The 12,077-nt window shown below is 37.1% G+C and overlaps 1 pseudogene across 1 annotated transcript; it reads right to left on the bottom strand.

Moving 5' to 3' along the window:
• Nucleotides 1–8,619: 8,619 nt before the first annotated feature.
• LOC104658895 lies at nt 8,620–10,228 on the bottom strand (annotated as a pseudogene). Its single transcript, XR_004056471.1, has 2 exons — nt 10,050–10,228; nt 8,620–9,707 (listed from the first exon to the last, which is right to left on the bottom strand). The product of XR_004056471.1 is annotated as a KATNB1-like protein 1 (transcript).
• Between the last annotated feature and the right edge of the window lie 1,849 nt (nt 10,229–12,077).

The following is a 12,077-nucleotide window of genomic DNA, read 5'->3' as shown; positions in this document are numbered from 1 at the left end:
CATCATTCTGGTCATACAGCATCAGCTGCTTCTTTTTCTCCAAAGTGAGAACTGATCGAGACGATTAGAATGGAAATCCATTGTCCTGTGATGTCTCATCAGCTCCAGAGAAAATTGGGCACTTTACGTAAAACAAATGTTTTAAATTCTTAACTGACTTTCTAAAGTTTCATGGTTAGGGTCCAGGCATTTGGTATTTAGAAGCTCCATACAGGTTTTGATGAGCAACCAGGCTTGAACAACACTGTTCTAAGAAACAAAAGTTAAAAGGAAGAACATACAGAGCTTCTTGAGGGCAATGTCTTCACTCCATTTTATCCTTTCCATCACCATGTGAGAGTGATGCTTATCTTCAGTTTAATGATGGGTATCTTCAGTTTATAAAGGAGGAAACGTTTATAGAACATGCCCAAATACAGACAGGGAGGACGTGGCCAGATCGAGATTCTATATCATATCAATCATGCTCCAAACAGCTGATTTGTTATATCAGGCTGCCTCCCAAGATAAAAGGACATTTTGGTAAATTCATTATTATGAACCATCAACCCTATGAATTTACTCATAAATTTTTGTGAGTAAATATAGGAGAGTATAAATATAAGAGAATCTAATATTCATTTCTTATTTGGTGAAAGCGAGAAATGAATATTTGATTCTCTTTTATTTAGAGTCTGAATTCTATACTCTTCCTTCACAAGCACAAACAAAGTGGTATCAGTCTTGTACCACACTGGCTGAACTCTCTCAAAAGATCAAAACTGTACCAAGGGCTGAAAGAGGACAGTAGGTGGCAAACCCATTGCTTCAGTTGTAACGAGTTGGCAATGAGCAATTTTACTGTTTCTTATTTAAATTCATGAAGCAGAAGAAACATCATGTTAGTTAAATACATGCACTCTGGAGCAGTCTGCCTGATTGGGACTCCTGGCTCTCCTACTTCCTAAGTGATGTGGAGCAAACTTCTAAACTCTGTGGACCTTAGTTTAACCATATATATGGTGGGGATGACGATAATAATAGCACCTACTTGAAGGCATTAAGTTCATATTTGTAACGGATGTATAACAATATCTGGCTCATGGTCTGGAGGTCATTATTCTTAGCAAACTAACACAGGAACAGAAAACCAATTACCACATGTTCTCACTTATAAGTGGGAGCTAAATGATGAGAACACATGGACACATAGAAGAAACAACACACACTGGGGTCTTTTGGAGGATGGAGGGTGAAAGGAGGGAGAGGATCAAGAAAAACAACTAATGGGTACCAGGCTTAATATCTATGTGATGAAATAATCTATACAATGACACAAGTTTATCTATGTAACAAACCTGCACTTGCACCCCTGAACATAAAATGAAAGTATTTTAAGCCTGTTTTTTTAAAGTAAAGGTATGCCAAAATGAAGTTATAAAATTGTGGTATACATTTAGCAAAATTATGCTTTAAACATTTACAACACATTTATTTATTCACAAGACAAAGGATTTATTTAAAAAGTCGTCATGCTGGGAGTCTAGTAATGGGACGTAAATTTGAATGAACAGTGCTTTCGTTTTTCAGTCATATCGTTGTATTTCTAACTGTGTATAATTAATTTGGAGATTATAGTCTAAATGAGAATCTTCTTGAGTGTGAAGCCCATATTAGTTTCCCATTCCTACTATAACAAATTACCACAAACTTAGTAGCCTAAAACAACTTGAGTATATTATCTTACAGTTCTGCATATTGAAAGTCTGAAAGCGGGATGGTAGGGCAATATTTTTTCTGGAAGCTTTAAGAGAAAAGCCTGTTTCTTTGCCTTTTCCAGCTTTTAGATGTTGCCTGCATTTCCATTCCTTCCTGCACTCTGACTGCTGCTTCCATCCTCATACCTCCTTCTCTAACTCTGAACTTTCTCTTACAAGGACCCTTGTGATTACATAGGACCCACCTAGGTAATTCAGGCTACTCTCCCCCATCTCAAAATCTTTAACTTAACCATATCTGAAAGCCTCTTTAGCATTGTAAGGTAACATACTTATAGATTTTAAGGATAAGAACATGAACATCTTTGCAGAGCTATCATTCTGCCTACCACGGAAGCCCAAAACAAAAACCACCCCAAGAACGTTTCTGTTCTGCACTTTCTGCATTGTAATTCAGGTTGGGGTTTGTTTGTTTGTTTTCCTAAACTTTTCAGCTGATATCTTAGAATGGTTATTACCAGTGAGTCACAAAGGATTTCAGCCCAGAGGATTTCACTTTCCAGCGTATGTATTTTCATATGCTTGATGCAGAGATGATGTTCTTACAATGTGGCTGCTATAACTTGGTATTAAGTAACAAGGAAGCTACTTCTGTTACCCAAAGTTTGCATAACATGGAACTAATTATTTACATTTATATGAAAAATACACAGAAAATATACGTTGCTTCGTATTGTATATATGAATGAATACTATAGTCTGACTTTTTTTTCACCACAAGTTGGTCTTCTAGACATTGTTAACATACAGTATGTAAAATCTAAGGATCTACGAATTCATATAAGATCTAAATTGATATACTTGCCCTGTAAAGAAAACTAAATCAGTAAGATAAGATTCTGGTTAAAAAAGCAACATCTGTCTTGTGGTAAGTATTTGATAAATAGATTTATGATGATGATGATGATGATGATGATGATGATGATATGTGCAAACTTAGATTCTCACAGAAAGCATTCATACAATGCAGGTGGCATTTTATTACTTTTATCATCTTTCATAGTCCTGCATCACAAATATATCACTCTCTTCTCAAAACGCTGGGGGAGAAAGTTAGCAATGTTTTGCAAAATTTTGTTAAAAAATCACACAATTATTCTGCACAAAACAATTCTTCTCATGCTGCTGCCCCTTTTTTGTTTTTGAATACACAATCTTTTATGGCATGAATAAGAGGAAAAAATAATTACATCAAATCTCATATTACAAAGCCTCATTAAAAATCTATTGCCACCTTCTGCTTCTTTAATTTCTCCCTATACCATTTAGTCAGTTTTATAACTGACTCTCATTTTTCTAGTGAGAGACAATTTTTCACTCCCACCTACATAAGGTTAATAGAATCAAAAGAAACCAATTCTATTTTCTACCTAATAAAATGCTAAAAATATATATATATATATATATATATATATATATTTTTTTTTTTTTTTTTTTTTGTGAGATGGAGTTTCTCTCTGTCACCCAGGCTGGAGTGCCGTGGCATGATCTCAGCTCACTGCAACCTCTGCCTCCCGGGTTCCAGAGATTATCCTGCCTCAGCCTCCTAAGTATCTTAGACTACAGGAGCATGCCACCACGTCCAGCGAATTTTTTGTATTTTTAGTACAAAGAGAGTTTCACCATGTTAGCCAGGATTGACTTGATCTCCTGACCTTGTGATCCGCCTGCCTGGGCCTCCCAAACTGCTGGGATTATAGGTGCAAGCCACCATGCCAGGCCAAAATGCTATATTTTTATGTAGATCAATATGATTCATCATATTATTTGCTTTCAAAAATGTTTAAGTTTTTGAATAAAATTTTGAGAAAAGTGATTCATTCACATGTCCATCTCTGCTCAGCGAGTTGAATAAAGATTCTTTAGCTTGGGGACATTTTTAGCTTTTCAGTATGCCAGTTTCCTCAGCAATGATGGACACACCTATCACTAGGATCTTGAGATTCACTGAACTTCTGTTAGTCTCCCTAATCAAGAAATAAGCCATATTTCACAAAGAAATAGTAATGTATGCATTTATGAAGGTAAAATAAAGTCAGTTATTATGAACTCAAATTACTGTCCAAAGTTTCGTATGCAAAAACGGGTGTGATCTGATTTTAAATTAATAAGACCTGCAGTGTGCTTGCATAATTGAATTTTATAATTTATGGAATAATGAGCAGGTATTGGTCTTTGACGTTCTAAGATAAATTTAAATTATCAACTAAAATAATCGTGAGCCAAGATTTGGTATGTATGCTAAAAGATATCTCTCTGCTTACATGTCACATGTATTAAATTTGCTCTTTCATGCTATGGAGAAAATCATTTCAAAATATGGTATTAAGTAATAGAAATGGTTTAATTCTTTCTGAACTCTTACTTCTATCAAAATAACAACAAAGTTTGATAGTTTAGAAAATGAGACTGTTGGGAAAACAAACTCAGAATATAAGAAGTTCCTGGGGTGCCAGGGATAATAAGGTTGTGTAGTCATCAAATTTTTATGATTATTGATGTAAATTTCTACAAGTAGTTATTACACTATCTTCCTGCGGCCAAAACCTCCTGGTCCATTTTCTATCAGGCATCTCTCAAGTAGATGCTCATAGGCCACCCAATATTTTGTATGTAATACTCCTGGGGCAAGTGCATGTGCCTCTTGCTGCAGAGTGGGATGGAAATATTTATAGCAAAATTTTAATTTATTGTTGGTTTTCCCATTCTTCTGTAGTTATCTGGGCCTGAAAATTATCACCCCTTACCATAATTGGAAACACACACACACAACACTCAAATTCTGTAGTTTCAGAGGAAAATAAAATGAAATTTCATGAGTTGGCATATGCCTGTTTTGGCCTATCCCCTTCTTTGCTTCCCTCCAATAGCAGGGGTAATTATAAGTTCACTATATTTTATCACTTGACTTTATCTGTCAAAATGTTGTTTTAAAACGCATATGCCTGCTCTTTTTAAGTCTTTCTGCATCCCAGCTGAGGCCTTTGTGCAGCAAATGTTACAGTTGTGCCTTTTTTTCCTGCTATCTGGGACAGAAGGAGAGTATAGGTAACCATTGGTGAACTAACTAAGAACTTGAATAACTCCCACAGGAAAAGCTGGTAGGGAGTTTGTATTTTTGGCCATGAATCCAGGGCTTTCATTTTAAGTTCCAGGGTGCGTCATGCAGTTGAGCACTGATTGAATGGGGGCATTGGAGGCTCTAGGGAGCAAGCTGTGACATTTTTCTGAGTCTGAAGGCTGCTCACCGTCATTACTGCACAGGCCTTGCTGACTGCTACTTCAGGGAAACACAGGGAGAAGGAGGTTGTGCTTCCAAGTGTGGGTGGTCGAATAAACTCTTTTAGCAGCAGCAGTTGGTCTATTTAGCCTGAAAAAGAGACCACCAGCAGCCCCCAAAGTGCTAAAAAAATTACAATCAATTTTAAAAATATATATTATATTACATAAAAGACTATAAGAGTGAGTGCTGAGCATTGCTTTACAGTAGTCCTAGCAGCTAAATGAGGCAGTCACATGTAGCCAAGCGGGATTTATCCTGTGACCCAGAGAATTTCCAGCTCTCCCACCATTCTATCCTTCTCTCAGGAGGAAGAGAGAAAAAAGTCTAACCAAAACAAAAAATAGCAGCAGAAAGCAAAAAACACAAGCTAGTTTAGAGAAAAGGTATTGAAGGAAACTGCTGAAATTTAGTAGTCTTGAGACTTACACTTTCGTTATGAGTGGTTTAAGATTAGTTTTTACGTAAAGGGATTTTTAAGGCTCCTATGCTGGCCTTACATTTAGGTAGTGATTAGGGACCAGCTTATGTCTTCAAATTCATTTAGGATATTAATCGTCAGTATTTTTCTTTAATATTGGTGTTAACAAGGATTATCTCAAAGTTTTAAAAGACATAAACGAGGCCTGGCATGGTGGCTCATGCCTATAATCCCAGCACTTTGGGAGGCCAAGGCGGGCGAATCACAAGGTCAGGAGTTCAAGATCAGCCTGACCAACATGCTGAAACCCTGACTCTACTGAAAATACAAAAATTAGCTGAGTGTGGGGGTGCACGCCTGTAATGCCAGCTACTCAGGAGGCTGAGGCAGAAGAATCACTTGAACCTGTGAGGTGGAGGTTGCAGTGAGCCAAGAATGTGCTACTGGACTCCAGCCTGGACAATACAGTGAGATTCCATCTCAAAAAAACAAAACAAAACAAAACAAAAAAGATATAAACGATGTCACTTTACTTAATTAGTAGTTTAAGAAATTCTTGGCTGCTAGATTTTTTCCAAATGCTAATTTAAAATCATAGGTAAAACATAAAATATATTAATACCTAAACCATCATATTAAAACAAAGATTTTTTAAAAATCTATACAATCAGAAATGCAAATATCAGGGTTATTGCAAGCAACCTATACATAGATGGATTGACTAATGACATCTTAATTCCAAATGTACAAAATACAACTCCTTCCATACTTTGAGGTTCTCATCAAACTCCAAACTTAAAGTGCAGTGTGTGAAAGAAATAACCTTTCTAAGACCGTCATTATGAAAAACTCTCACATTTTGAAGAATTCAGAGATATACCTTGTGTCAGAATTCTTCCAGCTATAGGAAACAGGTAGTCTCATACATTTAAAGAACTTTACTTATTGAAACATGTATAGTTAAATTAAACTGAATTATGTGTTAGCCCCTCCAAGAATCATGTTGCTTTAAGAAACCATACCTGATACACAAAGGTATTAATGAAATGGGGGAGTTCCCTGTCCCCCCTCACAGGATGTACAATAGTGGTGTGGCTTGTCTGTTCAGCAGCCACGCACTCAAACCACTTATGGGAGGGAGAGCACACAGACGAGCAGGTGCAGGAGCCAAGGTGAGCACTTTGGGGCTCCAGGTCCACGGTGGTGTCTAGGGGTGGGTGCCTGTGACTCCCAAAGCCCCAGTGGGCTTGTTACAGTGCTCTTTTAGCTCTGCTGTCTACAGACACCTTAAGTACCCTCTTGGTCCTCGAGTTCTTGTCCGATGTCCAGGAAGAGTCAGATCACATGGACAAACTGAAGGACGGCAAATGCGGGGGTTTTATTGCTGGGTGGAGGTGGCTCCCAACAAGATGGATGGGAAGCTGGAAAGGGGATGAAGTGGGAAGATGATCTTCCCCTGGAGTTCAGCCCTCTCATGGCCGAACTCCTCTAACGTTCAGATGCTCCTTCTCTTCTCTCCTTTGTCAAGCTGCCCTGCCGCTCTGCTGCTCTTCTGTTCCTCCTGCTCTTCTGCTTGTGGAACCTGAGGTTTGGGGTTCATATGGGTACAGGATAGGTGGGTGTGCTGGGCCAAAAGGCAACATTTGGGTGTGAAAACAGAAATGCCTGTTCCCATTTAGGGCCACAGGTTTCCAGGCTTAATGGAGGGATCTTTGCCAGGGACCCACTTTCTTTTACCTAGTATCCCTGCCTCCTATCCATATCATTAACAGTTAGAACCTCATAAAAAGAGAATTCCATGTTTGGAAAATGGCAACCACAAGATTTCCCTAATCTGGGCATTTTCTCCATTCAAGCCTTGTCTCTCTCTGGCGACTTACTCTACATTTAACATATTCCCCATTTCTATTAAATCTCTCAATTGTTTGTAAACAAACCACTATGATTTTAGCACTTCAATGTCCTGCTTTTCAGGTTTCTGATCTATAGCTTTTTCTCCCACAAATGACTTCCGGATTATTTTTAACAACAGGTACTGGGACTCAGCTCTTAGTGAGGTAAGGTCTCTCCAGTTGGTCTTCAGGCTTTCCTTCATTTTCTCACATAGGCCTCCTCAGGAGAGGGTGACCTGACAGTTTGGAAACTTCCTGTATTCCTGATTCTAATGCTAGGAGTCAAGGGTCTAATTCTTTATAATTTTATTCCCTTTGGAGTCCTGCAATATTTATATGATTCACCTTCCATTTGAAAATCTGTAGTGTGTTTAAAGTTAGCTTTCCTCTTCTGGTTCTCTTCACCAGAAGAACCAACATTAATTCCTTCAGCACTTCCTTGAATTTCTCTTAAAATGTGAGTTCTGGAGTGAAAAACTTAACTCTGATTATACTCTAACAATTTAATTACTCCTTCCTTTTACCTGAACACTTTTGTGCCATCTCAGATTTTACTCACTGTTATAGTAGAAGTTAAATTATGTCAAAGAGTTGAAATTTAACCAAAATTATTAAGTTATTTTCATAGAAACTTCTATTAAGGGGATGTGTCCTTCATCCCGTAGCTATACAGCTACCTTGAATGGGCTTTTTAAAAAAGAAGTATTTAGTGAATTTACTCAAATCAGGAATGTTTAAATGATATAGAAGTGAGATATATTAGAAATCCATATACAATAAAAAGTGAAATAAACTAGCCAACTCCATGTACATTTCCAGTTAAACATTTATACTGATACATATTAACCTTTTTCTTTAGATAGGGTTAGACAGGGGTAATACATATATGTACATGACATGATGATTCTGGCACAAAGGTCAGATATTTTCAAGTTTTAAAAATGGTATGGAATATGTTTCAACAACACTCCACATAAATATAAACCCCTGATTTAATTTAATGATTTTATCATGCCAGAAGCACAGTTGGTTTTAATTTTTTAAAACAGATACTGGTATCATAGGCATTTCTCACACACAGTATCTTAGTATGGACAAAAATATTTAAGATTGATTTTTGCCATGATGTTTTAAACTTTCATTCTTTTAAATACAAAATGACAGCCACATGTATTTGTTTTTTCAATAAAACACAGTCTTCAAAAAGTTACTGATGATTGCTCTTTACGGTTCCTAGCCATATGCCCTCTCTTAGTTTTTCACATAATATAAATTATATTTTTATGCAGGATTGTATTAAGATCCAGTAGATCTTAAACAATGTTAGCAAATAACTATATAAACCCCAAATGAAGCAATGTCAACATTTTCCATAGTGTACTTTCATCTCACTAAAGTTAAAGCTGTTTCTTTTGAGTATTTTTTCACTTCTATGTGAAGTAGGTTGTTACGGTTTCATTAGTGGTTTTATTATGTGGCTTTTTAAAATCAAAAAAATAATTTTAATTTCTTCCACAGTTCACATCCCTCAGAAGAAATCTTTTTTTCTTGTAAATTATATAGTCCAGGGATGTTTTGAATAAACAAATGCTCTTTAGTAGATTAAATCTCTCACTGGTAATAAATAAGCATCTGCTTCCTTAGCTATATTACCAGTATGTCCTGGAACCAAAGTAAGATGGTTTTCCTGCTCCCACAATCCATTTAACTGTTGTTTTAAAACCTGAATGTTTCCATTATTTATAATTTCTGTTTTGGACAATAGTTCTGAGCACCACCTTTTAATGACTGCTTGAAGCCAGTTTAAACCAAATGTTAGGTATTTTTCAAATTTGCTTTTACATAGTGAATTTACTAGAGGCAATGAGACTACCCATCCTTCAAGTAAGATATATTGTTTTTCTCCCTATAAACTACCAGTGAGCACAGGAAGGCAATCTACAGCAATACCAAGATCTTCTATTCTCACCAAACAAGATGCAAATTCACGTATACTTCTTTCTCCAGAAACTTAAAGCTACATTCAATTTCAAATTCCTGCTGAGCAAAACTTGGGCCATTTGTTTCATGATCCTGAGAAACTTGAGAAAAATACTGACTGTATTGTGATGATGGGCTTTATGTCTGTGAAAACCGGAAGCATTGGGGTTAAGCAAATATATTTGACTACTTTGGTATAATTTTTCAGACAGGTGTTCTGCACAAACCAGTTCATTTTCTCTATTTGCCATGTCACAGTTCCACTTCTAGGGTACTGTGTTTTTTTGTTTGTTTCGTTTGTTTTTCCTGTAACAGAGGTTTAGAAAGGAATAATGAACTAACTTTCTATGAAAGATTACCTTACATAGTTTTTGGGGTTTTTTTTTGTTTGTTTGTTTTTGTTTTTGTTTTTTTTTTTGAGATAGAGTCTCGCTCTGTAGCCCAGACTGGAGTACAATGGTGCGATCTTGGCTCACTGCAAGCTCCGCCTCCTGGGTTCATGCCATTCTCCTGCCTCAGCCTCCCTGGCTGACTACAGGTGCCAGCCAGCATGCCCGGCTATTTTTTTGTATTTTTAGTAGAGATGGGGTTTCACCATGTTAGCCAGGATGGTCTCGATCTTCTACCTCGTGATCCACCCACCTTGGTCTCCCAAAGTGCTGGGATTACAGGCGTGAGCCACTGTGCCTGGCTAGATCACCTTACATAGTTTTATCTAGACTTTTCACAGCTTGTCCAACTCTTCTATTTATATAAACTGCTAACTGTTGCGATTTCTTAACTTCCTTCTTGTTCTTATTAATGAAATTAGAAATGCTTTTCCTAGTCCATCAACGAAATGATCCTGAATATTATTTCAAAAGTTCTGCTTTTTAACATTGTGGGTTTCAGATGCCATCATCTCTTAAATACTGGTGCTTCTTGGTACCATGATTTCTTAGCCCAGCCCTGGCACTGACCAACCAGGCCAGGCAGCCTACAGTTCCCCTTGGCTGCAGGCCAGGCCTTACTCGGGGCCATTTCTACCTTGAGTGTTTCTTAAATCACATCTCTAAAACTTCAGTCTTATTCACTGCAATTCCAGATTGAAAAATTGAGATTTAAAAATCTTTTAGATCTATAATCCCTTATTCAATATATTGAGTATATCTCCAACAGCATCCAAAATTTGGAAAATGTGACATACATACCCCACACAATTTCTATCAAGATTCATAAATATTTGTTAAGCATCTATTGTGTTCATTTGAATACAATTAAATAAGACCTATTTTCTGCCTTGAAAGACTTTATAAAACTATAAATTCCATGACAGAGGGACCACAGCTGGCCAATTTCCCACTGTGACACTCAGAATCAGCACTGTGCCTGGCACAGTTCAAGTCCATGATGCCTTGGGAATTAATGAGTGGATGTTGGAGAGGAAGAAGGAATATGAACAACTAATATGATGTGTTATAACAAATGCCAATCCAATTTCTACCAAAGTTGGGTAAGGGTACAATTAACAAATCTATAACTTGCCGCTAGAACTTTTTCACTATGTTTACTTTACTCTAATCAGACACTTCCAGCAAGTTACATTTAATCCAGCTATCCTACCAAGGGTTTCAAGCACCCTGGTGAATTCAAGATCCACTGTGTCCAAAATACTATGCTCAAAACAGGCTCTTGATATCCAAGTATAGACTACCTATTAAAAATAAAAACTTGATATATTAAACATCACCTGAAGGCCTCCTCTTACAGCTTAGCCAGTGAAGATTTTGTAGGACTGTTAAAAGAAAAACTTCAGCTGAATTAAATTTAAAGAAGTTTAATTGAACAATGAACAATTCGCGAAGCAGGCAGTCCCCAGAATCACAGCAGATTCAGAGAGACTCCAGGGGTGCCTCATGGTCAGAACAAATTTATAGACAAAAAAAGTAAAGTGACATACAAAAATTGGAAGTGAGGTACAAAAATAGTTAGATTGGTTACAGGTTGATGTTTGCGTTATTTGAACATGGTTTGAACACTAAGCAGTGTAGGAATGGTTGAAGTATGACTGCTGTGATTGACCAAGACTCAGCTGTTGTTACAGGCACATACTCCTAAATTTGGTTTCTAGTCTTGTCTACTTATTAAGTTAGGTTGTAGTTCTTCCACAAGGACTCAAATACAGAACTGTGGAGCCCTTCTTAGGCTATATTTAGTTCACTTTAACAATTGCCCCCTTTTGGTCATTTTCTCAATTTTGAGAGACTGACTAAACCTTTAGTCATTGATGTCACTATTACCATTGCAAACATACTTATTTGGTCTTGAAAACTACTGAAAAACAGTGGAACAGTGAATTTTTCAAAGGCAAAAACAAGGACTTGAGGGTATCCCTTATACTGGAACATCTTTACAGAAGCAAAACAAAACCTCGTCTGTTCTAGGATCTATGTGTGTCCTTAATGTCTTAGTTTGATTACGTCACATTTAGCATGAGTGACTCCATTTTGGTTTGGTTTGGTCTCTTGGGGCCTAGTGTATGAGCTTAGTCCAAAACAATGGCCTCCCATAATTTTGTTTAAGAAAGTTCCCCATTCCAGCCAGGTTTTCACTTAGGTGACAGTGTGACCGAAACTTAGGGCCTTAACACCACTCTCAGTTACCATCATTTTAGGTTTCCAGTCTCAGCATGTCATTCATAGGTTACGGCGTCCTCATTGTTGCACGTTTCTTTCAGCTCTGCATGGTATCTGAAGAGATATCATTTG

Source organism: Rhinopithecus roxellana, chromosome 3, assembly GCF_007565055.1.
Source record: "Rhinopithecus roxellana isolate Shanxi Qingling chromosome 3, ASM756505v1, whole genome shotgun sequence".
Taxonomy (NCBI): domain Eukaryota; kingdom Metazoa; phylum Chordata; class Mammalia; order Primates; family Cercopithecidae; genus Rhinopithecus; species Rhinopithecus roxellana.
Note: the sequence above shows the minus strand (reverse complement) of the source record. Positions and strands in the feature narration are given on the sequence as shown.